Source organism: Lolium perenne, chromosome 1 (assembly GCF_019359855.2).
Source record: "Lolium perenne isolate Kyuss_39 chromosome 1, Kyuss_2.0, whole genome shotgun sequence".
NCBI lineage: Eukaryota > Viridiplantae > Streptophyta > Magnoliopsida > Poales > Poaceae > Lolium > Lolium perenne.
Window position 1 is genome coordinate 146,121,972 of NC_067244.2, and position 12,097 is coordinate 146,134,068.

Below are 12,097 nucleotides of genomic sequence, written 5' to 3' on the forward strand. Positions count from 1 at the left end.
GTCCTCATTGTTTCAATGGCGACAGGGGATCGAAAAAACGGCAAATAGCCAGAAATTAGGGGACAAAAATAAATCCAACAAAGGAAAGGTTTATTGTTCACAGAGGCTGACATGTGGGTCCCATGAGCTAGCAGGGTCCTTAACGTTTCAAAGGCGGAAGGGGATCAAAAGAAAAAGGAAGTAGCCAGAAATTAGGGGTAAAAAATAACTCAAAGAAAGAAAACTTTTATTCAACATAGAGGATGACTTGCGGGACCCACGAGCCGGCAACTTCCTCAACGTTTCAGAGGCGGCATGAGATCGAAAGAAAAAATGGTTAATTGGTTCTATGCCACTCCCCAATTCACAAGTTGTGTTTATGCTATTAAAAAACTGAAGTTGTGTCTATGCCACTCTCAATTCTCAACACCCCTTTCTATGCCATTTTCAGCAATACAATATCATATACTACCTATGTATCCAGTATTTGTACCCTGTACTACAGTTTGTACATACTCTCAGATAATCTGGACCGTACGTTGCACCTATGTTTAATGGATAATATATGCCCAGAAATGGCTCATATTAGAATAGTAGACTCATATTAGTGTTCTTGACATTCTGTAAAATTTTCAGATTTTTCGAAGAAGTTTGATTGTTTGGACAAAATTTTACCAATTTGTAGATATAATAGAAAATGTCAGCTTTTTTATGCAAATCAAATGGCTCAAATTAAAACAGTATACTTGTTTCAGTGTTTTTGATTTCCTGTAATTTTTTTAGATTTTTCTGAGAAGTTCTAATTTTTGCCAGAATTTGAAAATTTTGGATTTTTTATGTGCCCAAAACACCCAAAAGGCGCTCCAAATCTGAACACAGGATTATTTTGGTCAATATGAAAGTATAAACTGAAATACGATTATTTATTGAACCGTTTTTATGTTGTATTACTGAAAATGGCATAGAAGGGGGTATTGAGAATTGAGAGTGGCATAAACACAACTTCAGTTTTTGTAATGGCGTAAACACAACTTGTGAATTGAGGAGTGGCATAAAACCAATTAAACCAAAGAAAAAGGCAAGCGACTAAATATCAGGTGCCAAAAATAATCCAAGAAAAGAAACTTTTATTGCACATGGAGGATGACATGCGGGTCCCATTTACAGCAACGGTCTCAATGTTTCAAAGTCGGCATGAGATCGAAAGAAAAAGGCAAGTGATCAAATATCAGGAGCCAAAAATAATAATCCAAGAAAAGTAATTTTTATTGTACATAGAGGATGACATGCGGGTCCCATTTTGCAGCTGCGGTCTCAGCGTTTCAAAGTGGGCATGAGATGGAAAGAAAAAGGCAAGTGACAAATATCAGGAGCCAAAAATAATCCAAGAAAAAAAATTGTACATAGAGGATGACATGCGGGTCCCATTTTGCAGCAGCGTTCTCAACGTTTCCAAGGCGGCACGGGATCAAAAGAAAAAGGAAGTAGCCAGAAATCAGGGGGTCAAAAAATCCAAGAAAAGAAAGATTTCAATTGGGCTGCATCTGGCCGTCTAGGCATTCGAACTATCCTGCTGGACGCCTTTGGACTCGTACAATTTGAGCCCACTCCAAAACAGGAAAGTCTTATGCTTCGCAAAAACAAAAAACAAGGAGATTCAACATATAAGTTTTTTTATTTAAAAATAAGATTTATTTTTTCCGTTTGCAATAGCTCAGAGCGAAATACAATGTTTATTGTATGCAAAATAATCAAGATATCACATGTTTCTTGTACGGGGAGGCTGACATCGAGGACCCATGAGCCAGCAGCGTCGTCAACGTCTTAAAGACGACAGAGGATCGAAAGAAAAAATAAACCAAAAATCAGTTGGTAAAAAAATCCAAAAAAGGAACATTTATCGTTCTGAGAGGATGACATGCAGGACCCATGAGGCAGCAGCATCCTCAACGTTTCCAAGGCGACAACGGATTTAAAAAGGCAAAATAGCCAGAAATTAGAGGTCAAAATAACTCCAAGAAAGGAAAGGTTTTATGTTCATAGAAGCTGACATGTGGGACCCATGAGCCAGTAGAATCTTCAACGTTTCAAAGGTGGCAGGGGATCAAAAGAAAAAGGAAGTAGCGCCTGATATTAGGGGTCAAAAGTAACTCCAAGAAAGGAAACTTTTATTGTTCGTAGAGGATGACATGCGGGACCCATGAGCCAGCAGCTTACTCAACGTTTCAAAGGCGGCATGAGATCAAAATAAAAAGGCAAGTGAGAAAATATCAGGAGCCAAAGATAATCCAAAAAAAAGAAACTTTATTGTACATAGAGGATGACATGCGGGTTCCATTTAGCAGCATCGGTCTCAATGTTTCAAATGCGGCTTGAGATCAAAGGAAAAAAAGAAAATTGATTGTACATAGAGGATAACATGCGGGTCCCATGAGTCAGCAGGTTACTCAACGTTTCCAAGGCGGCAGGGGATCAAAAGAAAAAGGAAATAGACAAAAATTAGAGGGTAAAAAAAATCCAAGAAAAGAAACTTTTATAGTACATAGAGGATGACATGCGGGTCCCATGAGCCAGCAGGTTCCTCAACGTTTTCAAAGGCGGCATGCGATCGAAAGAAAAAGGCAAGTGACCAAAAATCAGAGGGTGAAAAATAATCCAAGAAAAGAAACTTTTATTGTACATAGAGGATGACATGCGGGTCCCATGAGCCAGCAGCTTACTCAACGTTTCCAAGGCGGCAGGGGATCAAAAGAAAAAGGAAATAGCCAAAAATCAGAGGGTGAAAAAAATCCAAGTAAATAAACTTTTATAGTACATAGAGGATGACATGCGTGTCCCATGAGCCAGTAGGTTCCTCAACGTTTCAAACATGGCATGAGATCGAAAGAAAAAGGCAAGTGACCAAATATCAGGAGCCAAAAATAATAATCCAAGAAAAGTATTTTTTATTGTACATAGAGGATGACATGCGGGTCCCATTTTGCAGCAACGGTCTCAGCGTTTCAAAGTCGGCATGAGATGGAAAATATCATGAGCCCAAAATAATCCAAGAAAAAAAAATTAATGTACATAGAGGATGACATGCGGGTCCCATTTTGCAGCAGCGTTCTCAACGTTTCCAAGGCGGCACAGGACCAAAAAAGGAAGTAGCCAGAAATCAGGGGGTCAAAAAAATGCAAGAAAATAAAGATTTCAATTGGACTGCATCTGTCCGTCTGGGCCTTCGAATTATCCTGCTAGACGCCTTTGGACTCGTACAATTTCAGCCCACTCCAAAACAGGAAAGTCCTATGCTTCGCAAAAACAAAAAAACAAGAAGATTCAACATATAAGTTTGTTTATTTAAAAATAAAGATTTTTTTTCTGTTTGCAATAGCTCAAAGCGAAATACACTATTTATTGTCTGCAAAATAATCAAGATATCACATGTTTCTTGTACGGGGAGGCTGACATCGGGGACCCATGAGCCAGCAGCATCGTCAACATTTTAAAGACGGCAGAGGATCGAAAGAAAAAATAAACCAAAAATCAGTTGGTAAAAAAATCCAAAAAAGGAACATTTATCATTCTGAGAGGATGACATGCGGGACCCATGAGGCAGCAGCATCCTGAACGTTTCCAAGGCGACACAGAATTAAAAAAAAAGGCAAAATAGCCAGAAATTAGAGGTCAAAATAACTCCAAGAAAGGAAAGGTTTATTGTTCATACAGGCTGACATGTGGGACCCATGAGCTAGCAGAATCCTCAGCGTTTCAAAGGCGGCAGGAGATCAAAAGAAAAAGGAAGTAGACAAAAATTAAGGGTAAAAAATAACTCGAAGAAAGGAAACTTTTATTGTTCGTAGAGGATGACATACGGGACCCATGAGCCAGCAGCTTACTCAACATTTCAAAGGTGGCATGAAATCGAAATAAAAAGTCAAGTGATAAAATATCAGGAGCCAAAGATAATCCAAAAAAAAAGAAACTTGATTGTACATAGAGGATGACATGCGAGTCCCATTTAGCAACAACGGTCTCGACGTTTCAAATGCGGCTTGAGATCAAAAGAAAAAAGAAAGTTGATTGTACATAGAGGATGACATGCGGATCCCATGAGTCAGCAGCTTACTCAACGTTTCCAAGGTGGTAGGGGATCAAGAGAAAAAGGCAAGTGACCAAAAATCACAGGGTGAAAAATAATCCAAGAAAAGAAACTTTTATTGTACATAGAGGATGACATGAGGGTCCCATTTTGCAGCAACGGTCCCAACGTTTCGAATGCGGCTTGAGATCAAAAGAAAAATAAAGTAGCCAGAAATTAGGGGGTCAGAAAAAACTCCAAGATAGGAAAGCTTTATCGTTCATACAGGCTGACATGTGGGTCCTATGAGCCAGCAGCTTACTCAACGTTTCAAAGGCGGGAGGGGATCAAAAGAAAAAGGAAATAGCCAAAAATCAGAGGGTGAAAAAAAAATCTAAGAAAAGAATGTTTTATAGTACATAGAGGATGACATGCGGGTCCCATTTAGCAACAGCGGTTTCACCGTTTGAGAGGCGGCACGGGATCGAAAGAAAAAAAGGCAAGTGACCAAATATCAGGTGCCAAAAATATCCAAGAAAAGAAAGTTTTATAGTACATAGAGGATGACATGCGGGTCCCATTTAGCAGCAGCAGTATCACCGTTTGAGAGGCGGCACGGGACCAAAAGAAAAAAAGGCAAGTGACCAAATATGAGGTGCCAAAAAAACTACAAGAAAAGAAAGTTGATTGCACATAGAGAATGACATGCGGGTCCCATTTAGCAGCAGCGGTCTCAACGTTTCCAAGGCGGCAGGGGATCAAAAGAAAAAGGAAGTAGCCAGAAATCAGGGGGTCACAAAAATCCAAGAATAAAAGAATTTTGGTTCATAGAGGATGACATGCGGGACCCATGATCCTGCATCATAAACGGCTCGATCGGAGAGCGTTGAACGAGATGGCGCGATCGAGAAAAAAAACAATGCTAGAGAGGCAGCCATCTGGGCCCTACATCCCTGAGCGGTGCAGATTTGCGTTGACTCGGCCGGCGAACCCGAGAATTCGTGATGCACCGCGTCCCGGGCCACCATACGCGACGTTTTGGACGTTTTCGTCGGGCTAGGTGGCCTCAAAAACGAGAAAAAAAGTTTTGACATGCACCACGGAGAGACCAAAAATCGTCGGCCATGGTGCAGCAGCAACCACGGCGCGACTTCAACTTCGTCGGCCATGGCAACTTTTCTTGTAGTGAGAACTAACACCACTACAACAACATCATAAGTCTAGCTTCTCCATAACCGACGCCTCCAAGAAAGAAATAGTGCACAAGCGATATCGTCACCCGATCAAAGGTTTTCACCTGAAGAAAGTCCTCGCTCTATAAAAATTTCTTCAACAAGGACATTGCAAGGCACAACCAATTAAGGCCAGACCTAGAATTTTCACCCTGAAAGGTAAGACTATGAACTTTTCCTATGTAGTTGCCCCCACTTGCATGTCGCTGCTCCAAGTCACGAATCACCAAGCCTATTTCACATCACCACAAAGACTCAAATCACCATTGCTAGTCCTAAGATCTCGGCTTTCATGACATTCTCCACCAAAACCATGGAACAAGAACGTGCTCCCTCTAAAATCAAACGGTTAGAGAAAAAACATGGGTACGCACGACCAAATCCCACCCGATCCAACAATCTCCAAGCATGATTCGCCCAGTGGAGTTAGCCGGCGGAGCCATCCGGAAAATGACAGTCAACCCGACCGATGAGGACAAGCATCCGAGAAAACATCATCTTGGCATGACAAGGAACCCTAGGACCACCTCCATTATTCTAGCTGAGCTAGCAGCCCCGACGCCACCTTCCGGCAACCTGCGGGATCTACCTCCCTGAGCACAACCGACGGCCATGGCCAACGGCGCACAAGGAGGTAGCAGCGGAGGGTCAATCCTCCACCAGATCCGGACGTGACACAACAAGGAGAAGATGGGGAGACAACAGAAATATCCACCCATATCAGATCCCAATCCCCACCGCCGGTCAAGCGCCGCAAAGGAGGACCTCCGCCACCACCCCGGACGGGGGCACCGCCTTGGCCGCTGCTTTTCAACGCGCCATCCGTCTCCTCCCCAGTAGCCCCGATGATTGGCTCCTGCATCCACTATGCCTAGGCCTCCTTCGCCGTCCAGGCCCGCCGCCGCGGCGAGGGCCGGGTGGCGAGAGGTGCAAGAAGTGGGGGCTAGAGGCGGTGCGATGGTGTTGCCCCCAGCGGTGCCCTGGGGGAATGATGTCTACGCACGCTTCTATTCATGTAGACTGTGTTGGGCCTCCAAGAGCGGAGGTTTGTAGAACAGCAGCAAGTTTCCCTTAAGTGAATCACCCAAGGTTTATCGAACTCAGGGAGGTAGAGGTCAAAGATATCCCTCTCAAGCAACCCTGCAATTAAGATACAAGAAGTCTCTTGTGTCCCCAACGCACCTAATACACTTGTCAAATGTATAGGTGCACTAGTTCGGCGAAGAGATAGTGAAATACAAGTAATATGGATGATTATAAGTAGTAATTTCAATCTGAAATAAAAATGGCAGCAAGCGAACATGTAGCAGAACTTGTTGGAAACGGTGTTTCAATGCTTAGAAACAAGGCCTAGGGATCATACTTTCACTAGTGGACACTCTCAACAATGATCGCATAACTGAATAAATAAATGGTACTCTCAAACACTCTCTTGTTGGATAACAAACACCATTCATTGTGTAGGGCTGCAAAAGCACACCTCAAGCCGGAGTAAACAAGCTCCACAACGTCATAAAGGAATCACACACGATGCGCACATTGTCACCATCAAACCGTGAAGAGTAACTCCGGTGTTCATATTAAAGTAACCACTAGAGTGCATAATAGACAAGAGCAACATCTACATATTCAACTAGATTACAAAGCTCATGATCACATAAAGATCACACCATGGGAGAGAGAGATGAACCACATAGCTACTGGTAGAGCCCTCGGCCTCGGGGGAGAACTACTCCCTCCTCATCATGGGAGACAGCAACGGCGATGAAGATGGCGATGGAGTCGATGGAGATGGATTCCGGGGGCAATTCCCCGTCCCGGCGGCGTGCCGGAACAGAGACTTCTGTCCCCCGAACTTGGCTTCGCGATGGTGGCGGCTACGTAACTTTTCGTGGAGGAAGACCGATCGTGATAGGGTTTTCGGGGACGAAGCTTAATATAGGCGAAAGGGCGACGCGAGGGGGTGCCCGAGGGGCCCACCCCATAGGGCGGCGCTGCCCCCCTCCTGGCCACGCCAGCTGATGGGGAGGACGCCGTGGGCCTCCTCTGGCCTAGCCCTTCTGGCTCCGTGGGTCTTCTGGCGAAATAGAATTTCTGTGATTTTTCTGGATTTTTCTGAGCACTTTGGTTTTTGGGCCTTTTCTGCAATAAACAGACATAATAAACAGAAACTAGCATTGTGGCATCTTGTTAATAGGTGATACGTCTCCGACGTATCGATAATTTCTTATGTTCCATGCTTGTTTTATGACAATACCTACATGTTTTGTTCACACTTTATGTCATTATTATGCGTTTTCCGGAACTAACCTATTGACGAGATGCCGAAGTGTCAGTTCCTATTTTCTGCTGTTTTTGGTTTCAGAAATCCTAGTAAGGAAATATTCTCGGAATTGGACGAAATCAACGCCCAGCATCTTAGAATCCCACGAAGCTTCCAGAACACCCGAGAGCCACCAGAGGAGGGCCCTGTGGGCCCCACACATGTGCCCGGCGCGGCCCAGGCCTTGGCCGCGCCCCCCTATTGTGTCGCCGCCTCGTTAGCCTTCCGACTCTGCATCTTCGCCTATTTAAAGGTCCCTGACCTAAATCTTCGAGATGGAAAAGCGACGGTACGAGAAACCTTCCAGAGCCGCCGCCATCGCGAAGCCAAGATCCGGGGGACAGGACTCTCTGTTCTGGCACGCCGCCGGGACAGGGAAGTGCCCCCGGAAGGCTCCTCCATCGACACCACCGCCATCTTCATCACCGCTGCTGTCTCCCATGAGGAGGGAGTAGTTCTCCATCGAGGCTAAGGGCCGTACCGGTAGCTATGTGGTTAATCTCTCTCCTATGTACTTCAATACAATAATCTCATGAGCTGCCTTACATGATTGAGATTCATATGATGATGCTTGTAATCTAGATGACATTATGCTAGTCAAGTGGATTTTATTTATGTGATCTCCGGAGACTCCTTGTCCCACGTGTGTAAAGGTGACAGTGTGTGCACCGTGTGGGTCTCTTAGGCTATATTTCACAGAATACTTATTCACTGTTATGAATGGCGTAGTGAAGTGCTTATTTATATCCCTTTATGATTGCAATGTGTTTTGTATCACAATTTATCTGTGTGCTACTCTAGTGATGTTATTAAAGTAGTCCATTCCTCCTGCACGGTGTAAAGGTGACAGTGTGTGCATCATGTAGTACTTGGCGTAGGTTATGATTGTGATCTCTTGTAGATTATGAAGTTAACTATTGCTATGATAGTATTGATGTGATCTATGCCTCCTTCATAGTGTGATGGTGACAGTGTGCATGCTATGTTAGTACTTGGTTTAGTTGTGTTGATCTATCATGCACTCTAAGGTTATTTAAACATGAATATCGAATATTGTGGAGCTTGTTAACTCCGGCATTGAGGGTTCGTGTAATCCTACGCAATTAGTGGTGTTCATCATCCAACAAGAGAGTGTAGAGTATAGCATTTATCTATTTATTCTGTTATGTGATCAAAGTTGAGAGTGTCCACTAGTGAAAGTATGATCCCTAGGCCTTGTTTCAAATACTGCTATCACTGCTTGTTTACTGTTTTACTGCATGTGTAATGCCTGCAATATTACCACCATCAACCACACGCCAGTTGTAGCATCAAGTATTTTCTGGCGCTGTTACTGCTGCTCATATATTCATACCACCTGTATTTCACTATCTCTTCGCCGAACTAGTGCACCTATTAGGTGTGTTGGGGACACAAGAGACTTCTTGCTTTGTGGTTGCAGGGTTGCTTGAGAGGGATATCTTTGACCTCTTCCTCCCTGAGTTCGATAAACCTTGGGTGATCTACTTAAGGGAAAACTTGCTGTTGTTCTACAAACCTCTGCTCTTGGAGGCCCAACGCTGTCTACAGGAAAAGAGCCGTGCGTAGACATCAAGCACTTTTCTGGCGCCGTTGCCGGGGAGGAAAGGTAAAAGGTACTCACACTCCGGATCTCGGCTACTAAGCTATTTTCCGGCTCCGTTGTAAGTACTCGAAGCTATTTCCTTTAGATCCTGCAATTGCATCTTTTTGTTTCTTGTTTTACACTAGTTTGGCATAATGGAAAGCAACAGTGAGCTTTTAAAATTATTTCCTGAGTTAAGACATGGATGGTTTGATGCGAAAATTAAAAAACCCATGGAACATGTTAGTATGAATACTTTGAACACCATTGTTGCTAATGATATGGAAAATTCTAAGCTTGGGGAAGCTGGTTTTGATGAGCACGATCTTTTTAGTCCCGCAAGCATTGAGGAGGAAATTTACTTTGATGATACTTTACCTCCTTATTATGATGATTATAATGATAGTGGTCTTTTGGTGCTGCCTGTTATGGAGGATAAATTTGATTATGATTACAATATGCCTCCTATATTTGATGATGAGAATAATAATGATAGCTACTTTGTTGAATTTGCTCCCACTACAACTAATAAAATTGATTATGCTTATGTGGAGAGTAATAATTTTATGCATGAGACTCATGATAAGAATGCTTTATGTGATAGTTATATTGTTGAGTTTGCTCATGATACTACTGAAAGTTATTATAAGAGAGGAAAATATGGTTGGAGAAATTTTCATGTTACTAAAAAACCTCTCTTTTTGCAGAAAATCTTGAAGCTGCACTTGTTTTATCTTTCTATGCTTGTTGCATTATGCTTCATTAACTTGTTTATGTACAAGATTCCTTTGCATAGGAAGTGGGTTAGACTTAAATGTGTTTTGAATTTGCTTCTTGATGCTCTATTTTGCCTCAACTCTTATTTCTTGGGAGTGCATCATTGAAATTATTGAGCCCATCTTAATGGCTATAAAGAAAGAACTTTTTGGGAGATAACCCATGTGTTTATTTTGCTACAGTAACTTTATTTTATATTTGAGTCTTGGAAGTTGTTACTACTGTAGCAACCTCTCCTTATCTTAGTTTTGTTGCATTGTTGTGCCAAGTAAAGTCTTTGATAGTAAGGTTCATACTAGATTTGGATTACTGCACAGAAACAGATTTCTTTGCTGTCACGAATTTGGGCCTAATTCTCTGTAGGTAACTCAGAAAATTATGCAAATTTTTGTGAGTGATCCTCAGATATGTACGCAACTTTCATTCAATTTGAGCATTTTCATTTGAGAAAGTCTGGTGCCTCAATAAAATTCGTCTTTACGGACAGTTCTGTTTTGACAGATTCTGCCTTTTATTTCGCATTGCCTCTTTTGCTATATGGGATGGATTTATTTGTTCCATTAACTTCCAGTAGCTTTGTGCAATGTCCAGAAGTGTAAAGAATGATTGTGTCACCTCTGAACATGTGAGTTTTTGATTATGCACTAACCCTCTAATGAGTTTGTTTCGAGTTTGGTGTGAAGGAAGTTTTCAAGGGTCAAGAGAGGAGGATGATATACTACGATCAAGAAGAGTGAAAAGTCTAAGCTTGGGGATGCCCCGGTGGTTCATCCCTGCATATTTCAAGAAGACTCAAGCATCTAAGCTTGGGGATGCCCAAGGCATCCCCTTCTTCATCGACAAATTATCAGGTTCCTTCTCTTGAAACTACATTTTTATTCGGTCACATCATATGTACTTTACTTGGAGCGTCTGTGTGTTTCTATTTTTGTTTTTGTTTGAATAAATTCATGCTTGTGTGGGAGAGAGACACGCTCCGCTGGTTCGTATGAACACATGTGTTCTTAGCTTTTAATGTTCATGGCGAAGGTTGAAACTGCTTCGTTAATTGTTGTATGGTTGGAGACGGGAAATGCTACATGTAGTAATTGGTATGATGTCTTGAATAATATGATACTTGGCAATTGTTGTGCTCATGCTTAAGCTCTTGCATCATATACTTTGTACCTATTAGTGAAGAAATACATAGAGCTTGTTAAAATTTGGATTGCATGAGTGGTCTCTCTAGAGTCTAGATATTTTCTAGTAAGGTGTTTGAACAACAAGGAAGACAATGTAGAGTCTTATAATGCTTGCAATATGTCTTTTATGTGAGTTTTGCTGTACCGGTTCATACTTGTGTTTGTTTCAAATAGCCTTGCTAGCCTAAACCTTGTATTGAGAGGGAATACTTCTCATGCATCCAAAATCCTTGAGCCAACCACTATGTCATTTGTGTCCACCATACCTACCCACTACATGGTATTTCTCCGCCATTCCAAAGTAAATTGCTTGAGTGCTACCTTTAAATTTCCATTCTTCGTCTTTGCAATATATAGCTCATGGGACAAATAGCCTAAAAACTATTGTGGTATTGAATATGTACTTATGCATTTTATTTCTTATTAAGTTGCTTGTTGAGCAATAACCATGTTCCTGGGGACGCCATCAACACTTTGTTGAATATCATGTGAGTTGCTATGCATGTTTGTCTTGTCTGAAGTAAGGGCGATTTACCATGAGTTGAATGGTTAGAGCATGCATATTGTTAGAGAAGAACATTGGGCCGCTAACTAAAGCCATGATTCATGGTGGAAGTTTCAGTTTTGGACAAATATCCTCAATCTCATATGAGAAAAATTAATTGTTGCTAAATGCTTATGCATTAAAGAGGAGTCCATTATCTGTTGTCTATGTTGTCCCGGTATGGATGTCTAAGTTGAGAATAATCAAAAGCGAGAAATCCAATGCGAGCTTTCTCCTTAGACCTCTGTACAGGCGGCATAGAGGTACCCATTTGTGACACTTGGTTAAAACATATGTATTGCGATGATAATCTAGGTAATACGAGCTAATTAGGACAAGGTGCGGGCACTATTGGTATACTATGCATGAGGCTTGCAACTTGTAGGATATAATTT